The sequence below is a fragment of the Nicotiana tomentosiformis genome, chromosome 9 (genome assembly GCF_000390325.3).
Source record: "Nicotiana tomentosiformis chromosome 9, ASM39032v3, whole genome shotgun sequence".
NCBI lineage: Eukaryota > Viridiplantae > Streptophyta > Magnoliopsida > Solanales > Solanaceae > Nicotiana > Nicotiana tomentosiformis.
In genome coordinates this window covers 58,098,122-58,105,480 of record NC_090820.1, presented here as the reverse complement: position 1 = coordinate 58,105,480, position 7,359 = coordinate 58,098,122, and positions in this window count along the sequence as shown.

Here is a 7,359-nt window from a genome sequence, read left to right as displayed (position 1 = left end):
AGTAAACAGGAAGTCAAATAGCAATCACAGCCACCAGCCTCGACTGAATCAGGGAAGCAGGAGATAGAAGAAGAAGAAGAAGAGGAGGATTTTTTTACCCCTCGGATTTTTATTGTTCCCGAAGATTCTGACACCACCAAATCAACGGTCGAAGAGCTGGAACAGGTTATATTGATCGAGTACTTGCCCGAGCGAAAGGTATACCTAGGAACGGGATTAACCCCCGAACTCAGGAAAAAGCTTATTCAATTTCTTATTGATAACATAGATTGTTTTGCTTGGTCCCATTTAGATATGACAGGGATCCCACTGGAAATAATGACGCATCGGCTAAGCCTGGACCCTAGGTTCAAACCGGTGAAGCAAAAGAGAAGACCCCAGTCTGAGGTAAAGTACGCATTCAAAAAGTATGAGATAACTAAACTTCTCAAAATAGGGCCCATTCGGGAGGTGAAATATCCCAAATGGTTAGCCAATATAGTTGTAGTCCCTAAAAAAGGGGACAAACTTAGAATGTGTGTAGATTATAAGGATTTAAACAAGGCGTGCCCCAAAGATTCTTTTTCACTGCCTAACATCGATCACATGATCGATGCCATGGCTGGCCACGAGATCCTTACTTTTCTCGATGCCTATTCCAGGTACAATCAAATCCAAAAGGACCGAGAAAAGACTTCATTTATCACCAAGTACGGAACATATTGTTATAATGTAATGCCCTTCGCGCTAAAAAATGCTGGAGCTACTTCCCAACGCCTAGTAAATAAAATGTTCGAAGAACAAATAGTAAATCAATGGAAGTTTATATTGATGACATGCTAGTTAAGTCCCTGCGCACAGAGGACCATTTGGCTCATTTGCAGGAAACGTTCGAGATTTTGAGGAAATACAACATGAAGCTCAACCCCGAGAAATGTGCTTTCGGGATCGGTTCGGGCAAGTTCCTTGGCTTCATGGTATCGAATCGGGGGATCGAGATCAACCCCGATAAAATCAAGGCCATCGAAGACATCACCATCGTGGACAATGTAAAAGTCATGCAGAGGTTAACTGGACGGATAGCTGCCTTAGGCCGATTCATTTCGAGGTCGTCGGATCAAAGCCACAAATGTTTCTCTCTACTCAAAAAGAAGAACGATTTCTCCTTGACCCCGGAATGCCAACAGGAATTAAAGGAATTGAAGCGATACCTATCGAGCCCACCACTGCTTCACACTCCAAAGGCAGATGAGAAACTTTACTTGTACTTGGAAGTATCGGAAATCACTGTAAATGGTGTCCTAGTTCGAGAAGAGCAAGGTACGCAATTTCCCATTTATTATGTAAGTCGAACCTGTTGCACCCCATGTTTTCGTACCGAAAAGTACGACATAAGTAAATTGATGAAAGCTCGGAAATGAGATATTACATCCCGCATTTTCGTACGTTAAGGTTTCGTCGTAAGTTAATCTACGTAAGTTCGGGAATGAGAATTATTTTGAGATCATAAGCATTATTTTATTTCAAACAAGTGATAAGTTAATTTGCGAAGGTGAGAGGGTAAGCTAATAAAGAAAATGAGTTTTGTTGAAGTTTGGAAATTTTGGGATAAAATACAGCCCGAGCTAAAATACCCGGTATTTATGGACTAGTACCATACAAGGTACCACATGGCCACGATAGTAAGGTGTATAAGGTGTGTTTAAAGTGAGTATTATTATAAGTAATTTGAGATAACTCTTAATTATGTGAATAATCGGGTAATTATTGGATAGTGGGAGATTATCAAGTTAATCAAGAGATTATTGGTTAATTAATCATCATTTTGGATAAAGTTGAACCCCATTAACGTGGCAGCCCAAGGACTTTATATGAATATGACTCTTGAATTCACATGAAATGTGGCAAAACATGATAAAATGCTTAGGCCAACTAAGCCACAAGTGGGGCCCACCCCCACTTAGTAAAAGACTTATCAAAAATCAAGAAGATTATGCTTGAATCAAAACACCAACACTTCCAACGATTATTTTGGCTTCAACGGACGTTAATCTTGAAACAAAACAATTCAAACAACATTTCATTCTCAACCACTACAATCAATTCCTACAAAGACACTACAACGTGATTTCTTCAACCAACGAGATTTCTTTGCACAGTAGCAATGTGAAATTTTACGGTTCTAAAGGAGTACGGTGCAACCTTTTCCAAGAACATCATACGGATTTTTTCCCTACACCAGGTATGTTATGTCTATCCCTTCTTTCTTTTTGGCATGATCTATACGACACGAACGAAACGAGCAAATGCACAACTTCCATAAATGACTCTATTCATAGAAATACTAGAGATGCTTATGTTCTTGATTCCCCATGTGTCATATTATTTTATCATCTGTTCATGGGTTTCAAAAATACGTAAGTTGGTAAAGTTTATTTCATGATATTAATTAGAGGAATAATGGTCTTATGACGTACCGAGAGATTTTATTAACGTATTTTATATGCATTTCATGCATTTATACATGCACATTGACCCATGAAAGATGGCGTTATATACGCGTATATTTATATGTATATATATGTATATGGGATATGGGAAAGGTTATGGTGTTATATACGCACCACCACCTGATCAGCTAGTATACGTTGATGATTTGCCCACAATGGCTGAAATGATATGATGGGATGCCCTCAGAGGCTTGATGATGTTATGAAGGCATATACCAATGCATGGTATGACATTTATACGTATATGCATGACATTATAATAATGAAATGATTCAAAGAGCTATGCAGACGTACATGTCGAGTCTTTTACTCCATGTTTCTCTCATGTCTATTATTTACAGAATTTTATTCCTTACATACTCGGTAAATTATTTGTACTGACGTCCTTTTTGCCTGGGGACACTGTGTTTCATGCCTGCAGGTTTCGATAGACAGGTCGAGAGTCCTCCAAGTAAGTGATCAGCTCAGCGAAAGATGTTGGTGCACTCTATTTGTTCTAGAGTTGCTTATGTGGTCAGTATGATTAGAACATGTACTGATTAGTATGCCGGGGCCCTGTCCCGGCCTTTATGACATTTAGGTACTCTTAGAGGCTTGTAGACATATGTCGCGTACCTGAAAGATTGTACGGCCTTGTCGAACTATGTTTTGAGTTTATAAATGATAATGTTTGCCTATTAGGCCCATATGCCACGTGCATATGATGATGTAATAAGAAAGATACGTTACGTTGGTACTCGGTTGAGTAAGGTATCGGGTGCCCATCGCGGCCCATCAGTTTGGGTCATGACAAAAGTGGTATCAGAGCAGTTCTGTCCTAGGGAGTCTACAAGTCGTGTCTAGTAGAGCCTTGTTTATGGGTGTGTCGTGCACCACACTTATAAGCAGGAGACTATAGGGCATTTAGTACTGTCACTCTTTCTTTTTACTATAGATCGTGTGGTAGAGCTAATTTATAAGAATTCAAACTCCTAGCTTCTATTTTATCCATAATAAGACGATACCTCCAGTTGGTAAGAGATTGAATGTGGATAAATTGAGTTAGAGGAACTCGGGTTTGCATCATTCCTATGATGGATAAAAGTGAGGTCTTCAGCAGAACATGTGTGTACCTTACGTGTAAGCTTCTTGATAAGGAGCCTTAAGGCAAGAATATCTATCCACCTCTATGGTAAAGGGCAATGAGAGATTCAGAAGATAGATACAAGCTTTAACCAGTAAAAGGAGCAAGATGAGAAGCATACGAGGTACCTGGTTAATGAAAATTATCGGTATTTTCAACTCTGGTAGAAAAATATAAGCATTGTGGCATACCTTTAACAGTAACAGGTGTATGTAGAATTAGACACACCCATCTCGCTTATACCCTATTGGGGGCTAACATGTGTAGTTTAAGAAAGGGATAGGATATTAGGATCCGACTGGGGTTAGAGTAACCCAAAATGGTGGAGGAATTGTTTGCATTAATTGACCTTTCTGAAGGATATTACAAATATGCTAATAGATCTCCTTGTGAGACACCCAGATGGTGCACTCTAAAATAGTACAGCTAGATATGAGTACTACAAAGATAGGCACTGGAAGCCTTGAAGGTATAAATCTTACCTTAGTGTAGCTCCCGTCCCTAGTGGAGAAAGAATGTTAGGCAACCCGAAGAGCCAGTAGATGGAGCAAGGGGAGCTAAAAGCAAAATAATGTCTTGTTCGAGTTTTCAGAATAAAGTGATAGACATAAATATTAGCAGGAAAATAAGAACAGAGTTAATGAAGCATTATGAGTAAGATGTGATACATGGATGACAATTGTAGAAAAAAAAATGACAGGATTACAGAGTCTATAGAAAAGGGAAGGAAAAGACGAGAGGTGACAGGCCTTGAGGCAACAAAAGAATATAGGTCATAAATTCATATCCTCAATTTGGGAAATAAGTTCGTGACTCTAACGTGATCACCAGAAGGAAATGTTAGACCCAGAATAATAGAAATCAGTATGGATTGGTGAACAAGATAAACTAGACATGAATTAGGGATTGAGTGATTTGATAATGGTCAGCATCATGAGAATTTCAGATTGCGTTCCGGCAATGATAGAATGGACAACAGAAGAAGATTCATCAGAAATTCAGAGAATGGTCATTGAAGAAGACACTTCCCTAAAGCAAGCAATGCGAGCAAAGTTAATTTTAAGAGACTCTATGTGCCAGTTACACTAACTATCAACCTCGCGAGTAAGGGAATTTGTTATCCTTGGTACAGAACGATTACCGCAAGGCGAGTAAGGGTCAACGATAATGTGAAAGTATGCCAAAGATGAAGAGGTAAAACATTTATACGTATATTATTGTAGCACTAAATGTTAGTACTCCCCTAAAGGGAGGGATATGGAGTGATGTGGCATTAAGTCAAAATTAAATGGTTCTAGTAATTATGGAATGATAAAGGAAGAATGTGATAAGAATGAGAAAGGGATAAGATTGCACTTATTCAAATCATACAGAAATGCTACGATTCCAGAACATTATGCAAACATGACATCAAGGAGAGGAAGTAAGGGTCCCTGCCCGAGATGTTGTTGATAAATAAGGAGCCAGTGCGAGACGTAAGTTAATGCAAAGGAAATAACCCAAGAAAGATTACGCGGAATATTGATATGAGGATGGGTCAATGAGTAGTTAGTAGTTGATACAGGAAGATTCAAGTTATGGCTAGACAAGAGGATACAAATAAATCAAGAGATTGTGTAAGACGTACATAGTGAACCCCAACATGAGGAATTCAGTCTCACAGATACGACATCGTGACCCTTGAGATATATTCAGATAAGAGTTGGGGTAGTTAAAAGTTTCATATGAATGTTATGGAAATAAAAGATAGTCTCACTGGGAAGACAGTCAAAATATCAGTTCAGGAGCAACCCTACAAGCACAAGGGCATGGAAATAAGTAACTACGGATAATTATAGGCGAGGAAGGACATCAATAATTCTGTCGAGTATTAAGTGTAATAAGCTCGTAGCTTTACAAGAGTCAAAGGGTCCTCCCTAGGTAGTACAATGAAAGACTAGCTGCGGAAATAAGGAAGAAGGCTTCAACCTAAATACAGTGACCTAAAGAGGAAATGGTCGTGTAACAACAGTCTCACTACAAAATTATATGCACTCCAAAAGAAAGTGGCACCTACCATGGCTAATGAACGAGAAGTAAAAGCAAAAGTAATATTCAGGATCATGTGAGTTGCACGAAAAATTCCGGCCTGTGTGGGAACTATGATAAGCCAAGTATACATGCAATAAGTGGCAAAACGATCAGGAAAAGTAATTGCTTACATTTAAAGAAAGTGGAGAAGGAACGAAAGGAATTATTCAATCAGTTATCCAGAGTGAGTTACATTATGAATGCACGTAAAATTTTAGATTATTATCCATGCAGCATATATGTGACAATCATACAGCCGTAGAAGACTCCGGTATAAGTAAAATAATGAATTGAGCCCAGGGCATAGACAAAGGATTGAATTGTTAGAAGATTGTGTCATGGATAGTCCATAGCGCCCATGAAAGCCTAAAGTAATAACTAATCCCAGGAGCCGCATATCGAAAGATAGTTTAAGCCTATATGAAGGCTGATCAGAAGGAAGAGGAAATTAAAGAGTTACATCAATTCAGTAAATCTGGAGTCTGATTATTGGACTAGGAAAATTTTAGACCTCATGATTGAGAACATTGCAGGATCACTCTTAAATACAAGAGAGATAGTACATTAGCCATATTCTATAACGGCTCTACGATAAAGCCAGTCAGAATAGTACCAGCCTTATAAGAAGTCAGTATGAAGCTCCCACCGGATTATGTGTGCACCAGAGGTGCAAGTATTATAATAGAGCTTTAAGTTGCGGATATGAATTATACCTATGTGAAAGGGAGGTCATGAAAGAAGAGTTAGAAATGATGTGATGTCTCATTTGATGTTCTAGAATAACGCAAGGGAATCTATGGTACAAGCAAGTTGAAGGAAGGTTGTGAGTAGTATAAATAAATATGTGTAGGTCGCAAGCTAAAGTATGGTAGAGCAATAAGGTTTTGGAAAGACATGAGTGAGAATAAGGAATGGCAAGTGAGAAGGTTACAAGAATGGATAAGTTAGCGAGATTAAGCCCATGAAGACAAAAGAGCTGATGGTTTCTCTAAGTTATTGAAAGTTCAGCATGAATGAACTCAAAGGAGTCTAAGACTAATAGCATTTAAAAGAGATATAATGTTGCCCTGGTAGTAAAATGAGAGTATACTTGTGATAAATGAAGGATGACGTTTGGACCTTCGATTGAGTGATGATTTGAAGGGATTTCACGAATTGTACAAGATTAAAATACCCACGTAAGTGAGTCACATTGGGATACTATAAAGTACGGTTATTGAAGTACAATATTGCCGCTAAGTGGATCACGAAAATCACTTCGAATGTTCCACGATGCAACGTGAGCCCTAGTGATTACGTAAGAGATTTCAAGCTACCATTGGTAGATTATAGATCAACATTGAGGTAAATCAACAATAGATGGATAAAGATTCAACGTATGAGAGGTGATAAGGATTCCACCCTTTAGATGAACAATAATAAGGAAACATTGAAGGACTTGGATTTATACATCTATGATAAGAAGCGAGATAGTAACTTGGAATTGGATAGGAGACCTCGATAGTAATAAAACCAAGGTAAGAGTTATGGTATAGTATGACCTACCTAGATGCAGTAAAGTCACACGGGTGGATAACCGGGACCATGAAGTAAGGTATAACAATATTCGTAAGTTCGACAAAGTACCGATCAAAGAACTTCAGTATACCTATAGATGACCAGAGAGACATCTTATCA